Source organism: Scyliorhinus canicula, chromosome 12 (genome assembly GCF_902713615.1).
Source record: "Scyliorhinus canicula chromosome 12, sScyCan1.1, whole genome shotgun sequence".
Lineage (NCBI taxonomy): Eukaryota > Metazoa > Chordata > Chondrichthyes > Carcharhiniformes > Scyliorhinidae > Scyliorhinus > Scyliorhinus canicula.
This window is the reverse complement of record NC_052157.1, coordinates 106,219,456-106,233,805: the sequence shown is the minus strand read 5'-3', so window position 1 is coordinate 106,233,805 and position 14,350 is coordinate 106,219,456. Positions and strand designations below refer to the sequence as shown.

Genomic DNA, 14,350 nt, shown 5'->3' with positions numbered 1-14,350 from the left:
TACGGCCAAAGTGTTTTGGGGTAATTTAGAAGTAACAAAGGATGAGGGACTCAATAGTCAATGGGCCAGACAGAGAAAGGGGATATTATAACGCTGGCAAGAAATGGTCTTGATGATAGTGAGGAAGCCCATCTCAGGTCAGACTGATTGCCATGGTTGCAAACAATCTGGTTCAACATAATGTAGTGGTCAGAGAGAGGGATGGAGTTAGTGGCTGTGGAGCAGGAATTGGGCAGGGACTGAAAACATTTGCTTCAATCTTCTCAATGTTCAACTTGAGAAAATTGCTGCTTATCCAATACATGAGGGCGGTGGAGTTAGCGAGAAAGGAGTGGTCAGAGAGAGCTGGTTTTCACTGCATCTGCATGAAATCTGACATACAATGTATACATCCATATAGACTGTATTATTCAATACATATCTTATTCAACGTTGGTCCTTTAGCTTAAGGGAGCTGGATAAAAGGTAAATAACAGGGTTGGAAGACAGTAAAATATTTACTCAGGATAAGGTAATGTTATGGGCCAGGGTTTGGAAACTCCAAAGTATATAATTAAATCACTTGACCTACAACCTTTATGTTGAATTGGGCTAGGATGAGCACAAGAGCCTTCCATTCAGGTGTGATTCAACAGTCTTCCGAGACACTTTAATAAAACAAGCTTTAATCTAAGCACTTAGCATTTATATAAACACACAGCAAGAATTCTTCTTATAAATTACAAACATTATAAAGACACCACTCAGCTACAGTAATCTATGTATAACACAATGGACTCCCCCTTAACTGTTCCAATTCAAAAACAAAATCCCACAAACCAAAAATGCTTTTTCAAGGGAGTGGCCCAGCACTCTGCATTCTCACTTGAATAAGAGTGGGATTCCCTGAGATTCTGACCCCATCTCACCAACAGGCTTAAACCCTTCTGGAAAGCAAACCATATATTTTATGTTACCAAAGCAGGTAACTATAATTAATGGGTTTTATTTGCTGGAACAACTCTTTAAAATGAAAATAGTGAGAGACAGGCCAAAATACTTATTTTCTCTGTCTGTAGTCCACAGCAGTCAAATCTGAAAGCAAAACTAAAACAAATCTCTCAGCCACAGCTCAGCTCAACCCACAAAATGACATCACTGAAGCCATGCGATAAGACAAAAACGTTTCTTCAAGGGCCACTCCCATGAAAGGTAGAAGGAAGTGATTTTGAGTAGATTCAAGGTGGGAAGAATCACAGTGAACAGAAGACCAAAGATTAGAGAGTCAGAGGTTTGCAAGTGTCTTGGGGGGAATTTCACCAAGGACAGGAGGAGGAGGAAACTGAGGGATACAAAAAAGTAATCATGGAGGGAAAGGTTAAGGAGGACAGAATGACATTGAAAGTTTGGATGGGGGGAGGGGGTGTATGGTGGATTGAGATGGAGGCTGAAATAATTGAGGATCAGTAGTTGTTCAGTGCAGAGGCTGAGGGAGGAAAGCAGTGAGGATAGCTCAATAAGAAACTTAGGGCAGAGCTTGAGTGGATAGTCGAGCAAGAGGATTTTAATGGATAGACAAGCTTGAAGGAATACGATGAGGCACTCAATTGAGGAGAACGCAAAGGAGTAGGGTACAAAAGGCCAAAGTGGGATATGGTGGTGCAGTTTGGGTTGGGCAGACAGGTGGTGGCAGGTATTGAAAGGTTGAAGATATGAACCATTCTTAATAATTTCAATATTTGGCGAGAGAAAACAATGGAGGTCTTGTGGTGCAGTGGCCCACACTCCTGCCTCTTAGCTAGGAGCTCAAGGTTTGAAGGACTTGATGGCCAATGAACATATATTCAAAGTGGCCAAACAGATTGAGTATCAACCTGCAAATCCTTCAAACACGGTAAGAGTGGGAGAGATTCTTGGTCCGCAATTATGTAGAAAGAATGTTGGAGCCTCTTTCATCACTATTCATAGCTCCAGATGACAACATGTAAGTAAAAAGTGCATGCTGTCACAATAACTCAAGACTGCTCAGCAAACTATAAGACGCAACTAAGGATAAATAACTTCCATTTAAATTGTGGCTATTTCAAAATTAGATTTGCTTTGTTCATCCACAATGAGAAGAAATATTGTATTAAGGTGTCATATACCATTGAGTGAGATCTTCAAATTACTAATACATTGACAAACTCATGCCTTTCTTCAGGCTTTGCAGGTGTACATTTGGCTTCTAGTAACATATATAAGGAAGAAAGCTACGCCAGCTTAGGAAATATGCAAAACTATGAAATAAAACATAAAACTATAGAAACATCCAGCATCCCAGTTAAAAAAGTAAAAGGTAAGTTAACATGTCAATGGATAACTGATGAAGCGTTTACCCAGGAATGTTCATCTTTTTTCTCTCTCAAATGTTGATCAACTTGCTGTGCATTTCAATGTTTTTTTTTTAAATCATATTTATATAGCGCTTTTCACGATTTAGTGATTCCTCAAGTATCTTAAAGCTAAGTACTTGTGAAGTATGGTTACTGTTGTAATGTAGGAAATGTTGCAGCTAATTTATGGACAGCAGGCAAGCACAAATGTCAAAATAATCAATTTTTGTTATGCAAGTTAAAAGATAAATGTTGGCCAGGACATGTGGAACTTTCCTGTACTTCTAGGATACCAGACAGAAACCCCAATATTTTATTTTTATTTTTGTAAGACTGTGAGGAAAGGATACCTCGCTCCTGGAGTGTTAAAAGGAAATAAGGATATGGAATATGAAAAAAATGTTATTACTCGCACAGTATTAAAATCTTTATCATACCCCTGTCACCAGACTCCTAAATGACCCTCTTATGGACTGACCTCATTAACACTACACCCGTGTCTGCTTCATCCGATGCCAATGCTTATGTAGTACATTGTATATATTGTGGTGCCCTATTATGTATTCTCATGTATTTTCTTGAATTCTGTTTAATTCCCTTTTCTTCCCATGTACTGAATGATCTGTTGAGCTGCTTGCAGAAAAATACTTTTCACTGTACCTCGGTACACGTGACAATAAACAAATCCAATCCAATCCAATCCAATCTTTATTCCCACTTAAAACAAGAAAAAGAGCCATGTTAGCTCTCAATATACTGCAACCACTAATGGCACATAGGAACACTTGCTTTACAGCAATGTTATTTAAGCGAGATTTGTTGACACTGCTTTAAAGACAAGAGACCATAAACTCTGGCCGTATGTCTTCAGAAGCTGTTATTCAGCTTGTTTCAGCTCCCCCCTTGTTTTCAGACAGTCTTTAAAGACTGTTGATCTCTTTTAACGGAATTGCAGAGAGCAAAGCTGCCTGACTTGTGGTCACAGCTTCATCCAGAACTGCAGTGACCTGCTTTTCCTTTTTTTTTAAATTAAGAGTACCCAATTCATTTTTTCCAATTAAGGGACAATTTAACGTGTCCAATCCACCTACCTTGCACATCTTTGGGTTGTGGGGGCGAAACCCACGCAAACACGGGGAGAATGTTCAAACTCCACATGGACAGTGACCCAGAGCCAGGATTGAACCTGGGACCTCGGCGCCGTGAGGCACCAGGGCTAACCCACTGCCCCACCGTGCTGCCTATGACCTGCTTTTCCAACAGAACGCCCAAAACCCTAGCTCCACCCAGTAACATCATCCCACCAAGCTGAAATCTAATTAGTTCCGCAGGGAATCCCCAAATCAAACAAAATGCAATGAGGCCAAGCGTTTTACGATGCTTTAATTGCATCCCTGCTCCCAACCTTTCAAACCAAGATTATTTTGAAACATGACTGCAGCATTCAAACACACTAACCCAGAATTTCCTGCTACACTAAATACCTGTAATATAACACATCTGAAATTCCCATATTCATCACAAAAGGAACAATAGGGCCTCAGACTAATATCTCATGAAAAGGATGGGACCTCTGACAATACATCAGACCAGCAATTGCACTGAAATGTGTTCATCTCTCAATTAGGGCTCAAACAGAAGACCGTCTGGCTCAATATAAGAGTTCTACCAACTGAGGAAGGATGACACAATTTAGCAAAAATAGTTTATTTATCAAACTAATTTTAATGTCACAGCTTTAGTAATCGAAGTGTTCAAAACAATATCAATGTCAGTTTTTAGATCCTAGTCCAATGTTTGTAAACTTTGTTCCTATATGGAACAATTCATTTGCACAAGAGTAGTGTGCGTTTTTTTTACCCAGTTGAAACTCCTTACTTGACTATTCCTCCAGACTTGACTATTCCAACACATTCCTTGTCAATCTGCAATCTCCCACCCACCGTAATCCTAACATAGCTGTCCATATCCTAACTCACAACAAGCCCTATTCAGTTATCACCCTTGTCCTTGCTGACCTGGCTCCCAAATAAACAATTCCTCGATTTTCAAATTCTCATCTTTGTTCTCCAATCCCTCCATGGCCTTGCCCATTTTGACCCCTGCAATGTCCTCTCGCCCTACAACCCTCCAGGATATCTGTATTCCTCCAATTCCGAACCCCCACACATCCCCAATTGTAGTAGCTCCAGCATTGGCGCCTGGGCCTTCAGCCTAGGCCAGACTCTGGAATTCTGTCTCTAAACCTCCTCACTTTTCATCTGTCTTTTAAGATACTCCTTAAAGCTTACCTCTTTAACCCTTATCTGCCCTAATGTCTCCTTGTACGGCTTGATGTCAAATATTGTTTGGATAACACTTCTGTGAGACACCTTGGAATGTTTTATAAATGCACACTGTTGTTGAAGCAATAGGTACAAGTACTTCACTATTTAAAAATTATTACAGTCAAATGAAACATGAAAAGAACATAGGAAACATGGAGCATGACAGCTAACAGGTTGGAATATGGCTAGAAGATGAATTGTGAATTTTATGGTTTTGCTTCAAACAGTGATTTTAAAATAACTTTTTAAAAAATTAGAGCCCATCATACAGGTTAAAACACAACATATTTAAGAGGGTCAGCAAAGATTCAATATGTCCAGATTTCAACTCATTTAGCAATATGTAGGACCAAAACGCAATTCAAAATGGATGTCCAGCTCCCAACTGTAACCAAGAAAGGCATAGATTTGCAAAGCAATGACCTCAATCTGTCAGTTTAGAACTACTGTTGTCGCAAAGGTAATGGACAAAATGAAATCTTCATTCCATTATTATGCAACATGTTATCTCGTATCTTAATTTAATACTGTACCACTGCAAAATGATTCTATTTATATGTAAATTTGAAATCGGAAGTTTTAATCATACTCCCCATATCAGAAGTTATTCGAGCAACATATATTCTCAAATTAGTTTTATGTAACTTATATAGATATATATATATATATAATATATATATATATATATAAATATATTTGTCAATTTTAAGTTCAGTGATGAATGTCGTTGCTGAGAAAATGGAAACTGTTTCATTTATTCTCTTGTCAGCCAACATCAAGCATTCCCAGATATGTAAAAATTCTGCATAAATAGAAACAAGTGTAGGTCATTCAGCCCCTCCGAATTTCAATTAGATCATGGCTGTCCTGTACCTCGACTTGACATGGGCCACATGCCACAAAAGATATTTGGATGCATTGGAATAGATCAGTGTGTGTTTTTACCTGGTATAAACAGGTACAATGTATTCGACTTTCTGGCCACAAGGTCCTGCAGTGGCAACATGGCTGATGCCATGTTTGTCTCCACAGTTTTTAGGCATCACTGGAAGTGCCTGAAAGCTGGATCAATTTAAGTACACAAAGAAAGGAATTGTGCCCTTGTCAAAACTCTTCCATGAAAAGTAAGTGGAACACATTTCATGCAAGCTCCAGTTAGTCTCGCCAGTTCTATTTAAAAAAATTTAGAGTACCCAATTATTTTTTCCAATTAAGGGGCAATTTAGCATGGCCAATCCACCTAACCTTCACATCTTTAGGTTGTGGGGGTGAAACACAAGCAGACACGAGGAGAATGTGCAAACTCCACACAGATAGTGACCCAGGGCCGGGTTCGAACTCGGGTCCTCAGCGGCAAAAGCAGCAGTGCTAACCACTGTGCCATCATGCCACCCTTAGTCTCGCCAATTCTACGGCAGCCATGACATTTCTATTTTATACAATCATCTGACTGAAGTGAAGGGACCCAAGGATGTAATTTTTATGCCAATCTATAATGAATTACAGGTGATTTTAAGCCATTGACCTATATCCTTCAGAACAAGACCAGAGTGCCAAAAATCAAATCACATAGGATCTCTGCAGCCCTATAGAGAGGAAGATCTTCACCCCACTAGTTTGGGCTTGATTAACACATAAATCCTAGTAATGAAAGGAATAAGTGCAACTGCATCACAACTTTCCATATTCCTAGAAATGCTTCAATTTTTTGAGAGAATTGTTCTTTTTTTTGATGTCATGACAGTGCAGTTTAAGCTGCTTCTAAGATTGCATTGTGTCACTTACAAACTGAAGATAGGTATCTGTAACCAGCTGATTTTGGAAGATTATAGTTTCATTGAGTCTAAATGTACGAGAAATCGAATGTCATTCCAGCTGATGTTATATTCAGCACGCGTTTTGTTCACCACTACAACTGCATGTTTAAAAAGGCAGTCGCTATGCGCGGGAGATGGTGGCATAATAGTATTGGCACTGGGCTAGTAAACCAGAAACTCAGAATAATGCTCTGGGGACCCAGGTTCAAATCCCACCACTGCAGAATTTAATAAAAAAATCTGGAATTAAAATTGGTCTTTAAGACAGAGATAGATAGGTTCTTGATTAATAAGGGGATCAGGGGTTATATGGAGAAGGCAGGAGAATGGGGATGTGAAAATAGCAGCCATGATTGAATGGCGGAGCAGACTCGATGTGCCAAGTGGCCTAATTCAGCTCCTATGTCTTATGGTCTTATAAAAGTCCAACAATGACCTTGAAACCATTGTCGATTATCGTAAAAACCCATCTGGTTCACTAATGTCCTTTAGGGAAGGAAATCTGCCATCCTTACCTGGTATGGCCGACACATGACTCCAGATCAATGTGGTTGACTCTTAACTACCCCGAAAGGGCAATTAGGAATAGGCAATAAATGCTGGCACAACCTGTGATGCCCACGTCCCAGGAACATTTTTTTTAAAGTCGGCAACTCCACAGTGCTGACATCAACAAGTCTGTAACTTTAAAATGAGCAGCAGTACCTTGGGGAGACAGTGTGATTGGGATCTTGAAAAGAATATCAGAAGCCACAGGCAGAGCTTAATAATAGTTACCACCATCAGCTCCCCTTGGAGTTTTGTCCATTTAAAACAATTGCATTCACAATTGAAATGGTTTGGGGATTTTTGTCTATTAAACATGACTACCATTATAGCAATGCTCCTTGTAAGTTAAACTGATGAAACATAAAAAAGTATATTATAAACCATAATAATATTATAACAAGAAACAACATTCTTCAAAATAGGACAATTTTGATATTTTTAATTTCATATAGTATGAAAATCAAACTTTTAATACTTCAGGAATTAAGAATTTGATATAGTTTGACAGTGTTAACTACAATAGTTTTTGTTTCAATCATAATTAGCAGGTAAACAGCATTTTCATAAAATGTTTTAATGCTTTAACTAAAATTTATTGATAATGTTCATAATTTGCTTGAAGCAAGCAACACTTAACCATATATTGAATACTATATTATACTGAATAAAGCAACACGATATTAACTCCAACATTTTAATATATTGTCAAACACTATTACTATAATCCTCTGAGCTATTTGTTTTAAATCATTCATTAAGCCAATTAACATGGACAAGCGAACGCTCATTTGTTTTGTTCTTGTTCGGGATGAGGGCTGCCAGTAAACATCAGAGCCGGCGAGACTCAGCCCAGTAGGTGTTTTACAAAACAAAAAACCAACACTGAACCGTGCCTTGCGTTTCTTTGTTCTCCCGGAACCTGCCGAGTTACAAGGGGCTAATTTCCAACCCGCAGGAATTGTGCAAAATGCGTGTGGGGCAGGGGGTGTTGCCAAATGTTGATTTGCTCTTCCAATAAAGTCTGCAGCCCACACAATGATGGGTATGTCAATATTGTCCCAAACTAAATCCTTCAAAAAGAGATGAATGCTTAACATTTGGCGAGGATACGCAATAAAAGCCACGGGATTTACAATTCGTCTGCACTGGGGTGTTTGGCAGCAGAGGCCGTTACTGAGGTGAGGAGCAGCATCTCCCTACACTGGCTGGGCTTTGCTCCCCATCCTCCAGGGTACCACTCTCTTGATCATCATCATCATCATCATCATCCCCACTCTCACCTACCCTGAGACCGGGAGCCTTCAGCCGCGGTCCTCCTTCAATCCCGAGCTGTCGACGCAGAGGCCCCGCCACTTGTGCATCTTTTTTTTTTAGCCCAATCCCTCCCAACTCCAGGGCCAGAGGAAGCCGCCAATCCGTTGCTATGGAGGCGGCGGCCCATCCCGCCAACAACACGCTGCCCGAGCGGAGAGAGGCGACGCTGCCACAAGCGAGAGGGAGGGAAGCGGGACACAGCGCCAACTACAGGCTCGGAGAGCCAGATACTCGACCCTCAGCTGACCTCTGGTACATTCCTCTCCTGAAGGTGATGACCCATGAGACTCTCCGCGGGGCCACTCAAGACACGGTCTGTCTCTCAATCTCGGAGAGATTGGGGTTCATTGCAGAGACCAATTCAATGCAATCATAATACTCAGCAGGCCATGTAGCTACCGTGGAGAGGAACAGGGTTAACATTTCAAGTTGCCGGCTTCCATCTTCATCCCTCCAAAAGAAAGGCTGCCTGAACATATGCAGCATTTTTATTTCAGATTTTCAGCATCTGTGGCCTTTTCGAAAAGCTTCCTCTTGGAGTTCCCTCCACTGCCACTGCTGATGCTTCTTTAGTAACTGGTGTAATGGTGCCAATGTTATGGCTAAATTTGAAATGAAAGTTCCATAATAATTTACAATACCGAGGGAAGATTTGAGCTCACTGACATTTCTGGGTGCTGGGACTTCATGTATGGTCTTGCTTTTTTCTTCAAGGGGATGCAACCCTGTCGCATCAACACAAAATCCTAAACACGTCAGTTCTGAGGCCTGGAAAGTACATTCCTCCAGGCTAGACATGTTCTCTTCGGGGTGGTGTCGGTGACTAGGATGTCATTGAGGTAGATCATCACCTTGGGAGTTCCTTGGAGGAAACTTTCCATCGAATGCTGGAAATAATGCTGGCTAAAGTGATGTCAAATGGTAGTCTTGTGTACTGAAAGAGGCTCTTGTGGGTGTTTATTGTGGCAAGCAGCTGGGGCTCTTCATCCAATTCCAGTTGCAGATTTAGATGGCTGAGGTCTTATTTTGAGTATGTAAGGCCCACGCCAAATTGGCACAGAGGTCCTAAATCCAAGGAATCGGCTACCTTTCCACCTGGACAGCTAATTTATGGTTAGTTGGTAGCCCCCACAAATTCTTATCAAAGAATCCAGTTTGAGAACAGGGCTGTGGGTACTGCCCACTCTGAGAACTGAACCAGTTTGATGATGCCCAGCTCTTCTAATCTCTTAAATTCAGATTCAGGGTATGGGGCACTGGTCTGGTTCTGAAGAACTTGGATGTCAAATTCGGATTGACATAAATTTCAGCTTTGACACCTTTGATCCACCCCAGTTCCTTGTGAAAAACACCTTCATACCTCCTCAGGAAATCTTGGAGGACACTGTTGGAACTATAAACATTTTTCAGCCAATTGAACCCAATCTTCTGTAGCCAGTCTCTTCCCATCAAGCTGGGCCTGTGCCCTTCCACAACAACCAAGGGCAGGTTAGCCCATTGTTATAAACCACCTGGTGGTTCCAAGAATTTCCAAGGATTCACCTGTGTCAGTGGAAAGCTTGGCTGTGGTACTATTCAAACTTAAAGGCTGAGTTCCATCACAAATATATTTGAAAGTCTGTGGTCCCACAATGGTCACTGAAGCACCGGTGTCAACTTCTATTATGAGGGGTTTGCCATTTGCCCATAAGATAGTTTCGGTCGGGACCATCTTATTTAACTGGATCGCATTCAACCCACACATTGCATGCTCTTCTTCAGAGCTCTTCTCCACTATGTTCAGTGCGCTTGGACTGCTGCTGCTGTTGTTTTTTTTTTTTGCATTGTCGTACTTTGTCCAGCACAGCAGCATGCTTGAATGTAACCCCTCATGATTTCATCAGAAACAGATGAAGTCCCAAACGTGACAGGTCTCTTGAGAATGGTCTCCCCAGCAACAATAGCAGACCACCACTGACTAGGGTTGACCCGCCCGACTTTTTCCCTGTCCTTTGACTCTGGTCCATTCCTAAGGACCATGTCTGGTTCTCTGCGGTGCCTGTTGATCTTGCCAAGCACCTTGTTGCCATACTGCCTCATATTTGATTGACCTCCTCTTCAGCCACGCTTTGGAGCTCAGTGGCACCTTTCGCGGTAGATTCACCTGAAGAAGGAGCCGTGCTCCGAAAGCTCGTGTTTGAAACAAACCTGTTGGACTTTAACCTGGTGTTGTAAGACTTCTTACTGTGGATATTTTCCAGGCATTGCTGCATTTGAACATGTACTATTGCATGCACTGAACCTGCACTGTTGGCATTATTCTGCACCATACTCTAGCCATCTAGTCAACTGAGCTAACCAATCCAAGAAACCATGAGATGTGTCCCCAAAATCAGTTATTGAAAGACAAGAAATTTGCCCATTCAATTTTGAATAAAATAATTGAGGGGACCTTGCAGTTATATAAAACAGAAAACTATACAGAAAATGGCAAATACCACTTTGAGGGAAAAATGACGAAGCCGGTGCCACTCCATTCGTAACGTTTGGTGTAGTATGGTATCTGAACAAAACCTGCACCAGTCTTGTCTCCACAGATCTCTTGGCCTGTTTCGTCATACCATTCTTGAAAGTCTGCACTGCTTGTTCAGCCAGATCCTTAAGAAGAGTAGTACAGGGCCGCCTGGATGTGCTTCACCTTTTTGTCTTCATGAAGCATGCAAAGCCCTCACTGGTTAACGGGGTACGTGTCTCACACCTCTTGGATACCATGGGTACTGAATGAGAGTGGTCACTTCTCGATGTTGGCCTTTGAAGCTTTGAAGCGGTGAATGGCATTAGATGGACATCAAGCCATTTGGAATGGGCTCCACTATCAGCAAAAACATTGAGCCTGTCAAACTCTGCATGTAGCCGCACACAGGGCCAGCTCAGCTATTCCCCTGGGTGCAGTGGTGCAGCTGTGGGGAGCTTCTAATGTTTCTGGCACGTGGTGCATTTCTGGGCCAGTCGCTCAATCTCATAATCCAGGCCTGGCCACCATACACATCAGCTGACTAGCATTTTCATCTTTGATACTCCGGGTGTCCATTGTGTAGATCTTGGAGTACGACCTGTCTTCCCTGACTTAGGATCAGAACTTGAGCTCCCCACAGGAGGATACAGCCCTCCACGCTGAGCTCTTGCTGCTTGGTCTCAAAAGCCCGCAGCTGCTGAGGCAGTTTCCCTTGCTGGCCCCCGTGTAAGACAGTATGATGTAACTTGGCCAATGTTGGGTCCTTCAGTGTCCAGTCACGTATTTGTGCGGCAGTGACTGGAAAGGTATCCATCAAACTTAAGGTCAATACGACCTCGTCGGTCTTGGTGGAGATGCAGGGGGAGGACGGGGGGGCAGTGCGTGTCAACAACAGGAGTCGGCTCGGAGAGTCCACATTTAGGATCTGCATGCCTGGGCGATACTCAAACACATACTTGTACGCCGCTAACAATAGGGCCTGTATCTGGGAAGATGCTATTGGCGGACTTGCCTTGTCCTTTTCAAATGATTCGAGCAATTGCTTGTGGTCCGTTATGATGGTGAATCGATGCCCATACACAAACTGGTGACATTTCTTCAACGCAAAGACGACGGTCAGTCCTTCTTTCTCAATCTGGGCATAGTTGAAGTCCACAGCGGCCAATGTCCGCAAGGCATAGGCTATCAGTCTCTCCTTTCCGTCATCCATGTGGGTAGGATAACACCACCCCAATTCCGTACGGGGAGGCATCACAAGTGACAAAAAGGAGATTTGAGTGGTCGTAATAGGTCAATGACCCTGATGACGACAGCCACCACTTTACCCTGGCGAAGGCTTCTTCTTGCGCCAGTCTCTATGCCATTCTTGATGCTTCTTCAGTAGCGCATACAGTGGTGCGAGGATGGTCACCAGGTTAGGGATAAACTTCCTGTAATAATTCACAAGTCCTAAGAATGACCACAATTCGGTCGCGTTCTCTGGTGTGGGAGCTGTTTGGTTGCTTGCATCTTCTCCTCTACTGGATGCAAGTTGTCTCGGGCGACACAATATCCTAAGTCTGTGACCTCATAACGTAGAAAACACAGTTTCCTCTCTTAATGCCTGTCACCTGTTTCAGAAAGCCAATGGAGGACTTCCTCCAATTTGCTCCTTGTCGGTGGCTCCGGTGACCAGGACGTCATCCCAGTTGACCGCCATTCGCGGTAGTCATTGGAGGATGTTCTCCATGACTCCCTGGAAAATAGTGCATGCCGATGGCACTCTGGATGGCAACCTTGTAAATTCATAAAAGCCTCTATGGGTATTAATGGTCACAAATTTTCTGGAAACCGCTTCTAGCTCCAATTGGAGTATCCGTGACTCATGTCCTCCAGCCAACTTCGAGTTGAGCTCCTCTATTATTGGCATCAGGTATCTGTCCAAAGGAGAGGCCTTGTCCACTGTCAGCTTGTAATCCCCAAACAGACGGACAGTTTTGTCAGATTTCAGTATCGGCACTGACCAATCTGCGAATTGTACCAAGCAGATGATTCCTCGGCTTTCCAAGCGGTTGAGTTCATCCTCCAACTTTGTCAGCAATGCGGAGGAAACTGGGAAGACTGGCTAGTGGTTATCCCATGTATGCTATCACCCTCGCCTTGGTGTCACTTAAGTTCGAATGCTGGATTCCCATCCTAATCTTTTCGAATGTGTGCCATCCTATCACTGAGATTGCAGCTCCCGTGCCCAGCTCCATTTCTAGTGGGTGACCATTCACCTGGACAGGAATTTTGATGGGAGATATTTGCGGTACAGTGATGCAATTCAACTGCAAGCACTCGCCTTCGTCAGGCTTCTCTATGTGGAGGGTCTTGGCTCTAGGTGCGATGGCAGCAAGGAGAGTGGCACCAACGTTCTCGGACGTCGAGATTGAGACGCTGTTGGACACTGTGGAGGAGAGGCAGGAGACCCTGTACCTTGGCACAGGAAGGAGGATGACAGCTGCCGCCTTTCGCCGTGCCTGGGCGCAGGTGGCAGACGCCATCGGTGCCACGAGCAACACTGTCCGAACTGGCCAGCAGTGCCGGAACAAAATACACAACCTCCTCAGGGCGGCCAGGGTGAGTAGGCAACAGTGTGCCCCTGGCACCAACCCTCGTCCCACACACCTGTAACCGTGCCCGCCCATCCAGAGGGCGTCTTGAACCCCCACACCACACCATATGCCAGCACCCATATTGGCCGCCATGGCCGGGTGCCCTGGCTACTGAAGCCACTAGATACATACTTGCTGGGCTGAATGCGTCGTCATCTGTCCCATCAAGGAGAAGGCTGCCCATAACCTTCGGGCGAGGGTAAAGAGTGGAGGTAAACCGCCGGACCTGCAGCCCCTCACCACAGCAGAGCAGAGGGCCCTTGACATGGTTGGTGGGCCTGAGGAAAGGGCAGTTGCCGGGGTGCAGATCGGCATTGTGTGAGGAAGTGAGACCCCGCTGAGTTACGGATCCCCTTGACTCATGTGTTTCCCCTTCAACACCAGGAAAAGTGCCGGAACACCCTCACCCCCACTCTACCCTCACACTACTCTCACACCCCACACTGCTCGCAGCCCCACACCATCCTCACATCTCCCTCACCCCCACACCACCCTCACTTCCCCCTCGGCCCACGGTGTAATCATACTTCTTGTCTTGTGTCTTCCAGGAGCTTTGGGTAATGGGGCGGATCCTTCCGGTGCCCGCTGCCACCAACCACAGCCAGAAACCAAGGTGCCGAGCAGCGACAAGGACATCGACACAAACGAGATCCATCCATCTGAGGCGCAGGACACCCGGAGCTCGAGTCTGATGGTGATTTCCCGGCACAGCTCTCGCCAACACTCTCCAACATCCCGGACGTACTCATCTCGGCTGGGCACTTTAGTGAAGAAGCTCCTGAGACACTATCTGGTGCGCACCATATTCATGCTGCGTTACATCAGGTGGAGGTAGGAACTCCCGAGAGGGTGGATGATC

The 14,350-nt window shown here is 43.9% G+C and overlaps 1 long non-coding RNA gene across 4 annotated transcripts in view; it reads right to left on the bottom strand.

The window, feature by feature from the left end:
* LOC119974635 overlaps positions 1-8,498 on the bottom strand; it is a 155,471-nt gene extending 146,973 nt beyond the window's left edge. For all 4 annotated transcript variants that reach the window (XR_005462543.1, XR_005462540.1, XR_005462541.1 and 1 more), the window contains exon 1: positions 8,332-8,498. This is a non-coding gene — a long non-coding RNA (uncharacterized LOC119974635). The remainder of the gene's footprint in view (positions 1-8,331) is intronic.
* Between the last annotated feature and the right edge of the window lie 5,852 nt (positions 8,499-14,350).